The following is an 18,049-nucleotide window of genomic DNA, read 5'->3' as shown; positions in this document are numbered from 1 at the left end:
CAAAGAAAGCTCCGCTTTAATTATCTATTCACTAGTTTTATATAGATTCCCTGTTATTAAATATGTATACTTATATTATGCAATAAATATATTTTTTAAAAATTCAAAAAAGGTTGCGTCATTAATATTGTGTTTGCTTTTACGTTACGTAGATTATTTAATTTAATTACAAATGGAATGTCAAGTAAAAAAATATGGGCATTTTTGTTACCTCGTTCTGTTCGCGTTTAAAGCTGTCAAAGCTGCTAGCGATATTTGCGCAGTCTACGGTAAATATACTATGAATAAAAGGACAGATCGTCAACGGTTCTTGCGTTTCAATGACGTATTCGTTTTTGTTGCGAATGACGTATAACTTACATTATGTTTTATTTTTGATGCTCATTATAATTTATTTTTTTTAAATGGACCCAACTTACGTTTACGTTTAATGTTATGATATAGTATAAATAAAAATTAAATGCGTGACATTTTCCCTAATGCCAAATTACGGCAGAAACTTTAAATACACTAGCGAGTTAAAAAACTAACCGATAAGTATAATTGATCCCATTTTTAAGTTTAAGTTATTTATATTTATCTGGATCCCGGAAGCACCCACGCCCTAAAACTTAATATACATATCTGTCTCATGAATCAGAGTGAAACACTAAATATAATAATAATATAATAGACCGTTAAACGCCAATTTATCATTTATTCTTGTCGCCAGTCGAATAGTCACGAAACGAAGCACATGTTTGACAGTTTGTATTAATCATATTTATCTTATTGACAGATCAATTGACTCCTTCATCAATATCCTTAAAGGTGAAATAAAATTAGCTTATTGTAAATCAATAAATAATCATAAACTTCTTCTGCTGAAAAGTAATGAAATCATAAGATTTTGCCGTTTTGGCATGCCGTCTTTTCAATATAACGGCTTAAAAAAAATGTAGGTGAAATAAAATAAAATAATTTTCAAACGTAATTTTTATAAAAAATGCGCTTAAACGTTGTATAAAAATTATTTTCGACCGGCAGATTACGCCTCTTCAAATTTAAACTAAACTTTGGTATATTTGCACTTGTAAAGGTTGTCCCAAAATTCATGCAAGAAGTAATTTGGATAGAAAACATAGGTTTTTGATTAAAATTTGTGCGTTTTTATTGATTTATAAAGTACACAGTAGAGGGTTGTGTGTCAAATAGCACATCAGAACACACATAGCGAAGAAAATACATGAATTATGAAAGAAGTGGATGTCGGTTTTCTAAATAAACTTGTTTTTAGCGATGAGGCTCAGTTTTATCATGATGGTTTCGTCAGTTGTAGAAATGGACATATTTGGGGTATAGAAAATCTTCGAGTTATTGTTGAGAAACAAACGCATCTACAATGTTCCACTGCTTGGTGTAGATTTTGGGTTGGAGGCATCATAGGACCATTCTTCTTTGAAAATGCGCTCTTAATAACACAAAATGGCGCTCACTATCGTGACATGACAATCCAGATTTTGAACCTGAATTGCAAGATATGGATGTGGACAACATGTGATTTTAACAAGACGCCACATGCAATGCGGCCGGAGAAACAATTCAATTACTGCATGATTAATTTCCTGGTCGGGTATTTCTCGTTTTAGTGATCAGAATTGGCCGCTCAGATCTTGTGATTTAACGTCGTTTTACTTTTTTCCTTAGGAATTTGAAGTCTGAAGTTTATGCCAAAAAGCCCATGACTCTTAACGTCTTGAAGGAGAAAATTGAGAGCTACATAAGCGGATTCAGACACATTTATGGAAAAAGGTCTGGACAATTTTGAGAAAAGAAGAAGACCATTTATCCGATATGCTATTCCATACAAAACCCTATGCTGTATCCTTTACAAATCAATAAAGTTATTTCAATTTTTTAAGAACCTGTGTTTTCTATCAAAATTATTTCTTGCATAAATTTTGGGACAACCAGTATAAAATAATGTATTTGAGTAAAATCTGTTCTAATGTGAAGATAATGAATTGTACTGAAAAAAACTTGAATTACGGTTAGTAATAAAAATAAAAAAAGAATTTTATAACACACAAATTTTATAGTATTTTCTTAAATCAAAGATTGAATTATTTATTTTTTTATTTATTTATTTAAATCTTAAAGTAGGGCACACATATTATACATATTGTTATGTGTGTTCTAATAATAACATTGAAAATATATTTAATTTATAAATTGTTTATCACATATGTCTTGACCATTATTTTAAATTTTGATATGTTTTTTTCTTCATAAATATTTTTTTCCATTTCGTAAAACTTTTTAATTGCTTTAAATAAAATTGAATTTTGTGACTTTGCCTTACAAAATCCTTTTTAAAAACCAATAAGGTTGTGTTTTTATTTAAGTGAAATTAGTGTCATGACGAAAAGACGGGCACGTTTTGAAACCGGCAGACAAAGAAAATTCGTTAAGTGGTTATACTGAAATATTTACTAAAATGTATTTTTTTTTAAATCGGAATTTTCGCTGTTTTACAATTTTTTTTTACTAACTCAATTAGTAAACCTTTTATTCCTTTTTCTTCATTTTTCCCTTTCCGCACCTAAGGGTGCAAAAGGCACTGCATTGGTAAACCAATTGCAGCGTATCTTGATCATTTTCGTTACATAAAGGTAAAATGATCGGTCTTACGCTTTAGGTACTAGTCCAGGGACTATAAAATATTCTAGGGTAAAAACACCCTTCTGAATAAATATTTCATATCAAGCATGTCGTGAATCGAACCCGAGACCTCTATCATGGTAGGTAAACGCGCTGACCATTACACCACGAGCCCCACAATTATTAAATTATTTTTAATAAAAAAATATCGAATGCATTTATTAGCGATATAAAACATTTGATTGGAAGGTTTGATTTAATTGTTATTATTTTAATACACGGTAGCTATGTTGAGCGCATTGGATCAAAACGTGTAAAATCGGGTTCGATTCATGGCAGGTACGAAACGAGTTCTTTTGTAAATACTCAATAACTTTATTTTCGAATACATACTTTTAATATTAAAATTTCTTGATAAAGGACAGTTAATATACTCTACATAAATATAAAAACGGTCCAGATATTGCTTATTTAATAAAATCTCAATTTCACATTCAATAACTTATTTATTTATATGACTCAGTTGCATGCAAAGGGGCAAAAAGTGTGTTTTCTAATGTTCAAGTTAATTCTTTATATCAGGTTGTTTAAAAAGAAAGTTATAAAGCGTATAAAATGAATGTATCAGTATTAATTATATTGTATTATATTATTATGGTGTTACCCATATTTGGTAATGGTCAGAGTAAATGCATTTAAGAAGCCATAACATAACATATATTAAACATAGTTACGTACACCAGTACATATCTGGATAATTATTGTGTGCGATAGTGCAGTGTGTGTTTGGTGATACGTTATGAATGTGTGTGTGATTTGGATCATAGAAGAGGGCGTGTGTGTGTGTGATTGGTAAGAGTGCGCGTAAGTGCGTAAGCATGTATAAAAACCTCTACAAAGAGAAGCCTTAAAGTCAATGAACTCCTGTCATATCATCCCAGAAGGCTCTTATAGTAGGGTGACCAATCAATGCCCAATAAAAAAAATCGTAACGTTGATAAAAAACTGTTAATTAATTACAACACACATTATTGTTTGTAAATTGAAAGCATTTTGAAAATCGTTTTTGTAACGTTGATAAAAAACTGTTAATTAATTACAACACACATTGTTTGTAAATTGAAAGCATTTTGAAAATCGTTTTTGTCAGCTTTTTTACGTAGTGAGACGCGCGCTTAGCTTCCTTGCATGATGTTTCGACTTTCATTACTCGCAAAAATGTGAAAAAGCTTTTTTGTTTGTTTTTTTTTTACTACCGGGGTAGGCGCTCGAAGTGTTACCAACTTCACGCTGCTGTAGCAACCAAATGGCAAATGACAGTGCACTCATGTTTTAACACATGTCAGTCTGTTATATTGTTAATAATTCCACCGAAGCATATTGTTTTACGCCACAGTTATCGAAATGGAATTCAAACTCAACAGTGTTATTGCTGTGTATTTGGAAGGAAAATCACCATCTGCCATTATTTATGAGCTACGACATTTACATGGGAACAAAATTTTTATGTATTGGACCATTTCACGTTACAATGATACTGGTAGCAATAATAAATGCCATGGAAGTGGACATCCAAAAATAGCAACATCGACAGAAATGATTCGAAAGATGAAGGCCAGAATTCAACGTAACCCACGACAAAACGCAGTTCAATTGGCGAAAAATCTTAGTGTGTCAGTTCGTAGCATAGAGCGCATAGTAAAAAATGAACTACAATTGAAGCCCTACCAAATATTCCTATATTTTCTGGACTTAAACCTTATTGCTCTTCGCCGAGAATGGGACAAAATACCATTAGCCCACATTCGTACAGCGTCCTTTTTGAACAGAATCGATGCTTTTATCTACGCTAAAGGTGGCTATATCAAACAATACTTTTTTTTTTTAATTGAAACTTTTTACGATAAACTAAAGTTTTTTAAATTTAAAAAATCAAAATTGTCAAAATTACAGAATTTTTAATTGGTAACACTTCGAGTGCCGACCCCTGTATGGTTTAACTTTGCCTATTCTATACCGGGTGGTGTGAATTTCTTTTCATTCTTCAATTTTCTGTAGATTTAAGCGTCTGCTGTTACAAGATTATCTTCTTGTAATGCTTAACTCCAGCAATCTTCCTGACGTTTTTAGAGTCTCTCAGGTGGATGCTTTAAATCTGAAATTCCATGCAGAGCTATGTTTACGATTTTTGTGGAACTCATTCTTTATACATCTTGGTGCTAGTACCATTAAAACTATCGCCCCCATCAGACCACATCTCTAACCTCACAGACCTAGCGGATTGCGATGTCCTTTACACGATCACGGAGTCATCCTAGCAGTAGCACGTAGCGTTTTAATTTCTGTTGTCCTTAGTCTACTTTTGGTCTTGATAGTGTCCGCTCTCGCTTCAATGCCATTTGTGAAGATACATGAGTCACACACGGATCAAAATGTATGTGTAACAAATAAACACGCTGCAAACAATAAATCAAGTCAAAAGGTACTTTATTCGTAACTAGATAAAGAGGATGATGAAGACGAGGAAGAAATATTACAAATCAATCTTTAAATTATTTATGGTCTACTTAACGGTGGTTAAATATAATTGATAAGCAAGGAACTCTATAATCTTAAATACTTGGCATTTTTATAAAGAAATTAAATAAACGTTTCATTGTTTTATAATAAACGAGGAAATGAACTTACTATAATTTAGATATTATCAAGTGAACGTGGTGTTTTTGTGTATTTTTAAACACCATAAAGGCCAGGGGGCTCAATTACAGTGAAAATTATTGCACAAAACACCCGTGCTAGAGAAAAATTGCATTTAATTTTTGCGATCTCAATAGGAATCAAACCAGGAACCCTGCAATCATCTCAGCTATTACATTATAGGGGCAACATGGTGTTATTATTATTTAAGGCTCTAAAAACATGAAAATAATTTAAGTTTTTAATAAGTTAAATTGTAATATTACGTTTTGATATCGCAACTTCTCACAAAAAAGAATAATTAATTTAAACGTTTTCAACCATTCAATGCATGCAATTATGAATAACGCCTTATCTTTATATTATGTACAAGCCGTGATTTATTTTATAGGTAATCTACAAAAAAAATTCATTCATATACCTACATATAAGTACCTAATATGCAAGTAATGTAAATGTCTATTTTTTCTGTGGTTCTGTGAAAATAAACTCTAACAACAATTATTATCAACCACGCGATATACGTTACTTTAATCTACAGTATTTTAATACAATACTTGAAAATGTTATTAACTTATACCATAATGACATTCAGCAGTAATTTTTAACACTGAGCACGGGCCGATTCCTTAATATAATAATACCGAACACTGCGAATGCCACACGTCCTATGTGATACACAATATTTCAATGGTATCATATCAAAGAAAAATAGTCCTTCGGAAATAATGTTCGAAGTACTAGTTCCCAAATAGAGAGCCTTCAAATAATATTTGTAATCTGCAAGCTAAATGTAAAATAAAGTGTACTTTTTTGTATGGAGTAATAAGCTGAGGTAATCGGCTAGTTTCATCGTTTACTGAGAACGGACTGGGCGCTGAGCGCACTTCATAGATATTTTAAAAATATAAACGATGGTGGTGATTTATAATAAATAACAATTCTTTTATTTATTTTCGCATAAACAAATATACTATAAAACATTACTATCGAAAGTCAAATATGATGGTAAGCTGTGCATAATCGCTTATTTTGACGATTCGCCCCTGTTATGTAGGTATATACGTGACCAAGACTGATAATTTACTCCACGCGTAATTAACATATTTAAGTACACGAAATAATACTCGTGTTTATCTTATTTAATGTGGGTATAATAGTCACCCTACCCTGGCAGCCGATGCTGGAAGCTTCGGAGAAAAAAAATGTATTGATTTAAAATTGGAATGGCTTGCTTGACTTGGGGCGCTACGTAACAGTTATAGCTAAAATGGCCGAAGCCCGCTCTGTCAGCGCATTATATTAAAATTATTATTTATATGCGGAGCTGATAGGCAATAATTCTTTAATAATCTGCTCCCATTTTCTAGATAAATGATCGTTAAAATTTTTGATACTTCTAAATTCTACGCTTCGGACAGAGAAACCTATTATTTCGGTCGATTTCTGGCAGTGGAAATTCTAGGACACACGCCTGGACTCCATAAAGCGGGTCTTTGGATATTAAAACATTTCATTATTAGTACGTAGTACACTTCTCCGTATTTAGGCACATCAAAAATAAAATATGCACACCCTTTAAACATAGTTTGATTTTAAATGGCGAAAATGAACGATAACGTGAGACGAGGACAACCGAGGAAGACGTGGCATGATCAGATAACCCCAAATCTTAAGTCTGGTCATGTCAAAAGCAGACAGAACCAAAAGGCATGTGTGATAAGATGAATGAATATGGAAGAAGCTAGAAATTATTTATATTTCTTTGCACCACAACAGGCCAGGAGGCCCAATTACAGTGGTGAATTACATCACAGAACACCCAGGCTTGAGAAAAATCACATTTATTTTTTTGTGTTCTCTCCGGGAATTGAACCCGGAACCTTCCGTGTGTGAGTCAAGCATCTTGACCACTACACCACGGAGGCCGCCAGAAATGTATGTCAAGATAGATGTGCGTGGCGGTCATTCTATCTTCCTACCCCTACGGAAAAATGGCGTGATGGTAGAAATAGTAGTAGTAGTAGTGATTTTACTTAAATATTTTTTTTTTTTAGAATTCCTTAAATCATTTAGATCAAATAAAATAAGGAAAAATCTCAGTAATCACAAGTTATCTAATACCCGTATGCAGAGACAAAATTTAAGGTGAGGAAAGTACATTCTAATTTCAAATGCAGAGAATAACCCGAAGGTGAAGATAATATAATGTACTTTCCTCACCTTAAGGTTTGTCTCTGCATACGGGTATAAGTTTCAAAGAAATTGTTTTGCCGCATTTCAATTATTGTTCTAGTGTTCTCTTTCTAAGCACTAAAAATCAATATATTGTCATATAGAAACCTCAGAATAGGGGAATGAGGACAATATTGAGATGTAGAAGATAATAAAAAAAATAACATATGCTGACGGTACTGAACATGCTTTCGGTAAAGCAAATAGTAATTTTAAATACTTTAGTGTTAATATTTCAATTAAAAAATAAATTATTGCCCGAATCCATGATTTGTGATGTTCAGCGTAATAACGAAATTCATCGCTATCCTACAAGGGGAAGTGAAGGTTCCAGACTCCCCAAAAGAAGAATCCGGTCAAATCAAAACAATATTTATCATAAAGGACTTAAGATGTTTAATAAGTTGCCAAAAGATATTAGGGATGCTGGGTCTATCGCATCGTTTTGTGGGATGGCGATGATTTATGCTAAAAACCAACATTCATATACGTAGATAGAGTGTCATCGGAAAGCGTCTGGATTTTATATCAATGTTTAGTTTTTGAAATTATTTTTGTTTATGTATTGTTTATTATTTAAGGTATAACTGGGTAGTCAAATTTTATTTTTACAACTATTTCAATAAATACATTGCATTACATTTCAATGCCTTGTACCGGGAAATCAAAAAAAACATTTTTAAACTTTATTTTCTTTTTCGAGGAGATTTTAAGAAAACAATCAATTAAAAATTCATTATTTTTTTTATATTGTTAATATTGAAAGCATTCACTTTGTGGTCAGATATTTTACTGAAAGTTATGAAATATTTTTATATAACCACTTACTGACTTTTCTAAGTCTACGGGTTTCGAGACGTATTATTTTATGTATATTCCTTTGAGAATCGAACGATGAAGTTTTTAGTATTATTAAAACACACATACTACCATGGCCAAACACAAATAACTAAAATTTTAAATATCACGTAAAAACCGTTCACAAATCCATACTTTGTAAATCGCCTTTTCACATATCCAATTTCCGTTCCAGAGATTTCTATGGTGGCACATAAAGAGACCCATAAAACTGTGTGGAATAGTTTCACCATACCTAAACGAAACAATGGTGAATCAGTAATGAACTCTTTCCGAAGAAAACCTTTCGGGCAGATTCGATTCTCGGTAAACTCGAAAACGGGCAACGGAATTTATGAAACAAGGCTTTGGTTACAAACTCAATTTATGGCGAATATCTATCTTATTTCATCAAAACAAATATTCTGTTCTAATAATTCCGTCGGCCTCGTAGTGCAATGGTCAGTGCGTTTGTCTACCATGCAAGAGGTCTCGGGTTCGATTCCCGGCATGGTTAATATTTTTTATTTTTTTAAATTATTTTATATTTATTTGTTTTTTTACAACGTACATAAGAGGTTAAACAGAATATTCCGAACAAAAAATAATTATAAAACAATGAAATACATAACTATAGTAAGAATAGTATAAAAAAAATCTTACTAAGGCATGGCCTGTTTGTGGATATACAAGAAATGTTCATAAATTTTCCGATCCAATAATAAATAGAGAGGTATAATATTTTTGTATAATAAATTAAAGAGATTTAAAATAGTGTTTTCACACTATAATATTTCGTAGACCCTGGACTGGTGCCTAAAGCGTGAGACTGATCACCTTACTTTCGTGTAACAAAAATGATCAAGATACGCTGCGATTGGTGTCTTAATCTTACAGTACCCTATGCACCATTAGGTGCGGAAAGGGAGTGAAGATAAAATAATAAAGCGCTTAATTTAAAAAGTGCACTGTAAAAAACAAAAAACAGTATTTGAAAGTTCCATTTTAAATTAAGGATTCGTAAATAGAAACTTCCTTTTGTTAAAATATCATTTGAACTTTGATAATATCATAATTACTCCTTATTCATAGATAGTTATAGTAAATTGATTTAAAAAAAAATTAAATATCCAATCGCAGTTATTTTGTATTCACGAAACCTTTTTTATGCATTGTTTAAGTAAATTCGTAATCAAATGTTGAGAATATTCCTCGATATAATAAGTGTATACATTGATGAGATGTTTTGTGACATTGAGCTTATTATTCAAGTACCTCGAAGCTATTAATTCGCTTTTCTCAGATCTTGATAAATATTAAGAGCTTCTCCGAAAAGCTCTTTTACAAATAGAACCTTGCAGATGACTAAGCCTTAAACGACGCTCAGGAAATTCTCGCCAGCTTTTCCATTAGCAGTCTGATATTGAATGCACTTTTTACACTCTAGCTATTTGCGGATTCATCTCATTGAGATGCCAGAGACGTAGCAGGCAGACGGAGGGCGCAAAAACTACCTCGGGAGACTTCATACCCCGAGATTCCGGAGAATTCAGAATATCGCTTCTGTACCGAGTTGGAGATAAGAAGTACTTCGCACTCCTGTTATTATCGTCAGGCCCGATATGAAGAATGTGCGCGCTTACGTGATGAGAATAATCGATGATATTTTATGAACATATCTTCGCCGGGACACGCCCAACTACGGAGAAGGCTAACAGTTTTGCTAGATTTATTCACAGCATGGAAAACATAAATGAATTATGAGGCAACTACCTGGAAATTGTATCTACATATTTTAATATGTTATAAAGATTTTTTTAATACAGTCAAATGCTCATATCCGAAATATAAATCTCGCTCGCTCAAAACATAATATTTGAACCTGTCAAGATAAACATGACCCCTATTCAATATTAACAATGTTTTGAGTTTCTCCGAATTTTCATACTCAAGGACTTATATTACGTGATGTTAAAATATTAACATTTCTTCAACTCTTTTATGTGATGATTTTGCAAAGTAAAATCAAACTCATGTTTATACTATTTTAAAGAAACTGATGCATAATTAAACCCTTATTAAAAGAAAACGTATTTAAAAGACAGATTAAAACTAGGTAAAAAACATTTTGAGACAGAAATATTATAATGTAGGCATTTACAGGGCTTATGGTCTGTAATCGGCTCGTTTGAATTGCCACTTTACACACTATGCAAAATTCACCCTTATGCATATATTTGAACATCGGTATTTCTTCAACTCTTCTGTCTGTTGACGTTTGTGAAGTTACAGAGCTGAAACAGATGGAAGAATTTAAAATATATAGATGTTAGAATATAGGCAGAACGCATCGTACTCTGTATATATATGTTTGTATGTGTGTCCTTGATGGGCTGAATAACTACTGGGCCGACTTACGCGTGGTTTTCTGCGAAATGTACATCTTTGCCACGAGCATATTCTTAACCCTTAAAATCCTCAATTTAATGTGAAGAAAAAAAAAAGCTTTAATGTTTTTTTATCGTCCACGGGGCTGCATTCAACACAAAAACATTAATGTTTATGTAAATATATGAAATTTTTAATGTGTTAATTTTATATATGTATACGAGTATGAAATCAAATCTAGCAATAGTAAAGCATTGCCGGAGTCAGGTCGTAATATATAAAACATAATCGTCGGAAAAAATACTTTTTTTAAAAGAAAATAATTATTTGCGCTCTTATGATTTACCCAAATATTTAATTTTGAGGACTATTTTTAACGAGTTGTAAATAACCGACTATTAGAAAATGGGAATCGAGTTGGGGTAGAGAGGGATTCGAATCATAGACACTAGTCACAGGACCACAATCCAATCACAATAGAGTAAATAGTATCTGCTATCTATCGATCTTAGTGTGAGGAAAATAATTTATAAATTAAATGCGGGATCTTTAGTTCCGCATAGTATGTATTTAAATGAGGACTCGTTTTATGTGCAGCGGTATTTTACTAAGCGGAGGTATGCAACAGAGATGCATAGAAATAACGTCATTGCAGCCGGAGACGTTTGCTGTTAAGGTCCACACCCATTGACCACTTTTCACTTCCAATCAAATCTACTTTCAAACCATCTATCCGCCATAAACACAGCAGACGCAATTACCTTCTTGTCCAAGTAAGGACAGAGCCGTTCACTTAAAAACACAGGGTGCTTTATCACGCACAACGCACTCCAATAATAACTGGGCTTAGAACCCACGATTTATAACATTTCATTTAAATTTATTTACAAAGATCTCCCATAAACACAGCGAAGAAACAAGTGAATAAAATTCTAAGAAACATGACGTATTCACGGATACATTAAATTAATATCTGTTTTTTTAATGATTTTGGCATTTGAACTCATACTCTGTAACATTAAGATGTTTTTATAAAACATTTAAACGAATATTTAAGATCATAAATCCAGATTTTTTAAAAAAGATACGATGGCATTTTGTGTTATTTAAATATAAATACAGAGTTTATTTTACGTGCAATGAGTTATTTAAATGACCTATGTAAAGTGGAAATAAATTTACCTTTATTGCCTATATTTTCTACTAAAATTAAATATTCAGTCGGTTTTATACGTGTATGTTAATTCAAATTTTAAATATACTGTCAAAAAGAGTAAAACAAAACAATTTTCAGTAATGATTTATTCATTTATAGTTAATTACATTTTTTTGGAAAATAATGAATGCGTTAAACTAGTATTTTTAAACGATCTTCAATTTTTATGACTATAAAAAACTGTAGGTGTAGAAATTAGTTGCGTTGGACAAAATGTTATTAATTGTAATGAAAATAATTTCTGTAATTCCAAATGGTAAAAAAGTCCTGGTACAGACCAAGTGTAGCATACATTGTGAAAGCCTATATATTTTATTATATCATATCGTCCTGCAAACAGTAAATTAGTGGCTAGACAATAAATGTACATTTTTTTACGAAAATCTGCCACAAAAATGGAACATACGTTGTTTCTTATTAACATCTAGATTAAATTATTTTAATACAAAAAAATAATATCATCTATCTGTATTCGATTGTCAATTGAAAGTAAAAACAAATATATTAATATAAAAACTTGAACCTTAGTAATAAAACATCCTGTATTGTGCAATTTCTATAATCCGCGCACAAATGAACACATATTTTTAATAGCTTATTTAACGACAAATTAATTTATTGATGAGCTACAGTATTAAAATTTTATGATACATTACATTTAAAAGCATTTCACAAAAAAATAATTCGAATTAAATCACGTTTAAATTAGCGTTTACCGTAAAGCTTTTTAAATCAGAAAAAAATAATAAAATAATGACGTTATTGTTAAAAGATAATAAGGGTTTGACCTTTGAGTTTGATACAGTTATTTAGAAACTGTGATAAAGTATTTTAACTTTTATCTACAATTATATTACCCCATATTTACGTAATCTTTACAAAAAACCGTTTAATCTGCTTTTATTTTTAATTGAAATCACTTTAATAAGAATTAATTAACGTATAATGCCACTTTTCTTGGGTGACTGGAGTGCGAGTTCTAAATGTGTTTTTTTTTCTAATATGGCTTTACAGAAAGATAAGTGTTTTTATATAAATGGTAAATTGCAAACACAATAAAATTAAACTATTTTAAATATTTCTAACTTTGTTATTGCATTTAAAATATGTATTAATTGCCAAAAGATAATTAAGTCGAACAATGTAACATGTTTATGCAAAATTTCCTTTCTACGTAACTAAAGTCGTATCTCTTTTATATAAATAGGTATAGCAATAAATTGAAATATCTTCGGTATTGTTCAAAATAAATATTTAAAAAAACTTATTTATTGGCAATATGGTAATTGACTGGTGTTGTGTGCACATTAAAACATATTACTTAAAATTAAATATGTAAAACACTCTGGTAAAAAAACAAACAAACATGTATATGTGGAAACATGGGATACAGATATTCTCTTCCTCTTCCTAATTTTGTATGTTATACGAAAGAACACCTAAAAAACCAATACAAATCTGTTAAAATACAGCTAATTTATATCGAAATTAAATATTCAAAACATCATTTCCATGGCGTAATAGTAAATATATACTTTGATAAAAAATATTTCCGAGGCATTTTTTTAAATTTTTTTTTTATTATTTACATACAATATTACATTTTAGTTATTTTAAGACATTTTCGACATTTTTTTTTTTTTTACAGGACTCACCAAGCCAATGAATATGGCTTGTCGGTAAAGATCCTTTACAATTAATCATATGATAGTCCTACATGGTTTTATAATAATAATTACTACTAACTTAGATATAGGGAGCGAAAAAAAATGTAATTGATGCTTTCAAAAAAAATATTTAGAAGATGTAAAAAAAAAAGCAAAAAATAAATGAATGATCACGCAATTTTAAGATAAAAAAATAAATAAATACAGAACCGGAGTACCAAAATTTTAAACAGAAGTGTGTACATATTCAATAGGCACAAAGCATTTTATTAAAAACATTATTTATTAACATATCCATATCTATCTATCTATCTATATCTATATCTATATCTATATCTATATCTATATCTATATCTATATCTATATCTATATCTATATCTATATCTATATCTATATCTATATCTATATCTATATCTATATCTATATCTATATCTATATCTATATCTATATCTATATCTATATCTATATCTATATCTATATCTACATTATTTGTTTCGTACTACAATTATTTTTAGAAAATTTTATTCATACAGAACCAAACTATTTTCAAACGTATTATTTTTAATACTACTTGAAAATAGCTACAAAATTGAGAAATACTTCAAAGAACTAAAAAGTCTTTTTTAACCAAACCACTAAAGCAATTTTATTTAGAAATGAATAATGCCTTTTCTACAAGGTGTTTACTAAACTTTGTTACCGCACAAAATTATTAATTATAAAGCATAATTAAGAAATATCTACAAAAACCTTAGTTGTATCTTAGATAACTTTTTTGATACCCTGGGATATTTTTGTTGTTTAGATTAAACTTAGAATTTAAGCTTTACGCAGCTTTATAAAATTTTCCTTGAATTATGAAATTAATATTCCACAGCGCACAAATCTACACATTATTTTGTCGCGGGCAACAATTTTGACCTATTTCTGAAATCGTTATGCTTTACAATGACAAAAAGGAAGTTCGATGGATGAGTTTCTAAAGCAAAGACAGTTAGTCGTACCGAAAACATAATATATTATCCTCTCTATATAGATGAAACTTACGCCGCGGCGCAATGACTTGTATTTCTGCCAACATATTTTATTGTAGTTAATTGTTTACTTAAATTTTAAACTGTTTATATACCAATCCAGTTTATCAATTTACCTGTCGATTGGTAACGAATAATAATGAAATTAATTTCTAGACACAAGACACGAAAGTACAATAGCCGGCATTAAATAAAGTACATCGGTATTAAGAAAGAGAATCGGCAAACTGCCGCTTTGTAGAGCGTCGTCTTTGTCATACTTACATGTCTACAAATACTGAACTCCTGCGACAGAGATGACGCTCTACAAAGTCAGCAGTCTCATTCTTAAGCCCGATGTATTTTATTTACTGCCTGGAACTGTACCCAAATTTAGTTATCTGAAACACAACCCGCCATAATAAATAAATCACAACAGTGCTACCAAAAATGAACATACGTCTATTGATAAATGCATAACATTTTAAATACCTACCTTCAAATAACATATAAAATTATAAATCAAACCTCTCATACACGCGTTTGTCTGATATTAATGTAAAAAAGTAACTTGAACGGAAATGTTGCGTCTCATAAAACGAAACAATACTGACCAAAATGGACGCCCAGTCGTTGTAAAAGTGCAATATTTATTATGTTTTTTACGGCATACTTCTTAGCATGAACACTTGACAAATTTACTACTATGCTCTATGTTTACGTTTATTTTTTGTAAATTTATTGATATTTATTTGACTTACTAGAATTCCAATCGACCATGCAATTTGTAGCTGCACGACGATTCGTAATCTAGCTTCCATACATAAATGTGATCAACCATGAAATAACTTTTGTAAATAGGGTCTAGAAATCCAACCATCCATGCGCTCTGTAGCTGCAAGACGTGTTGTAATCTCACTTTTTATTATTATTATTTTTTTAATTTCATTAATACACTAAACTTCGTTGTAAAATTAAAAAATATGTATTTGGGGGCTTGATTTCTTACCGTCTATGCGCTCTGTAGCAGCAAGACGTGCTGTAATCAAGATTTGAATTGGCCTTAATTGGGATTTACGAGGAACTAGAATACCAATCGTCCATGCGCTCTGTGGCTGTAAGACTTGTTGGGATTTTTATTTATTGTTCCGAGCCCTTTAGGTGATTTTTTTAAAAATTATGATATTTAAATTATCCAACTGTATATATTTATAAACAGCCTAAACTGCTAAGGTTTCTGGGCAGTATAAAGAAGAAAGTGTAGAATCACGACTGGTGTGGCGTACAAACATTACACACTTTTGCTTTAACCAAGATATCGATCCGCTGTAAATCGATACCTTAACCTTTCATTCTTACGGTCCTCCGGGATGGGGGACAAAAAATCTACCTGTCCGTGTATAATCAACCTGTGGTCGAGACGCGGTTTCACCCAGGCATTACACAAGAAGATACCCTATTTTACACCAACGGTCATATGAAAGTGAACAACACTCATATAACGAAGTTTCAGTCAAAAATAAAACGTCAACTGTTTTTATTTTGACCAGCGACATGGTTACGACAAACACCTGCAGTCTGATTCTAAGCTCGCGATAGTTAACAAAGATGCTATTCTGAACCATTTGTTGCATGAGATAACAGTTTTTCTCGTTTATTTTGTATGTAAATACACGAGATAATAGTGTTGAATTCCAAAATCATTTTTTTTTTTTGAAAAATGGCGTTCTTTTTGCAAACTTAAACTCCGGTCTTTTTACCAACAGAGGGGTGTACTTATGTAGGAATACGATTTTTAAAAATGTTTTGAATTTGATATTATTTTAGTATTACCAAAAATTCAGTAAAAAAAAATAGATAGAAATTAAAAGAAATTTTGGGGAAGGAATCTGATTGAGATCCACAAAAAACAAATGCTGTTTGTAAACATTAAAAAAAACTTTTTATACCCAAAAAAACGAAATCTTTCCATTTTTTGTCAATGCATTCTCCTCGAATGCAACCCTGGTAGATCGATGAATGAAACATTTATGCTTTTTACTTCTTTTTTACACATTCGATTGAAGATTTTAATATCTACAAACACGCACAGCGCAAACATCTATATTTCTCTGGAAACCGCACGTAAATAGGTTAAGCCGTTTAGAAGGAGTTCATTGACATCACACGTACAGAGGAATTATATATATAAAGATAAACAAACAATGTCATACAAAAAAACTGTATCGGAATAAAACAAAGGTTTATGGAAGTCGTGTACAGTTCATTCAAATATAACCAACAGTGTATCAACTAGTTTAAAGTACCTTATGTTGTTATATGCTTATATAAAGGTAGTGATACTGCGTAGTGATTGGAAATAGAATAGTCAATGTTTATTATGGGTAATTTAAAAATCATAAGAACCGTCTCGAAAAACGAAATTAAGATACACCAAATTGAAGGGAGTGTTAAATACTCTTAATATGTTCATTATCAAATATAAATGGATCGAGAAAAGAGAATTCAGAAATGGACAGCAAATTTTATTTAAAACGAGAAGCGTAAGCTAAAAGTATTTGTTTTTTTATTCATTTATATGAAATATACCTACAATTAAAAGCACAAGTCACGAAATTTAATTATCGTAGGGAAACAATAATTTATGCAAACACATACATTATTGTAAGTTCAAATTGTAAGTCAAAAATAAACAATTGATGTTACGGTACTACTTACAAACCCGGCAAAATCCAAAATCTAAAAAAAGTGAAATATTAATTGAAACTCATTCAGAATATAATTTTTTACTATAATGATAACATTGTTAGTAAAAAATATGGCTTTATTTGTAAGAACTTGACTATTAAATTATCCGGTATGTTGCAAACATGGCAACCTCTACTTAAGTATTGTAAAGTTGGAATGTATAAAATTAAATTTACTATTCCACTACTGTTTTTTGACATATTCATGCTTATGTCATCACTGCTTACGTATAAAATATTAACTGATTATAGTTAAAAATTTAAGTTTAAAAAAAGTTGAAGTTAAGTATTGTATCAGTTTTTTTGTGATTTGCTCAAAATAAAGGAAGATGGATTTTTACGGGTTTGCAAATAGTATTCTCAATTATAAATTTGTTAAAAATCTAAATACAGAACATGCAATGAAATGCTTGATATCAGTTATGGGTAATTTTCGTTAGGTTGTATTTGAAAGGTTTAAGGTAGACGAGGAATATATGTGCTTTTTCAAACTATATGTAATAGTAGTATTCCAAAATAAATCCAAATTGTCTTGTGACAAAGTTTTTAATTGAATATCTTTAATCATGTTATTTAAAGAATTTAATACAGAAGAAATAAATAATGAAA

The sequence above is a fragment of the Micrasema longulum genome, unplaced genomic scaffold (assembly GCF_059751315.1).
Source record: "Micrasema longulum isolate JH-2025_06_02 unplaced genomic scaffold, ASM5975131v1 h1tg000772l, whole genome shotgun sequence".
In the NCBI taxonomy this organism is placed as follows: Eukaryota; Metazoa; Arthropoda; class Insecta; order Trichoptera; family Brachycentridae; genus Micrasema; species Micrasema longulum.
This window is presented reverse-complemented; position numbering follows the sequence as displayed.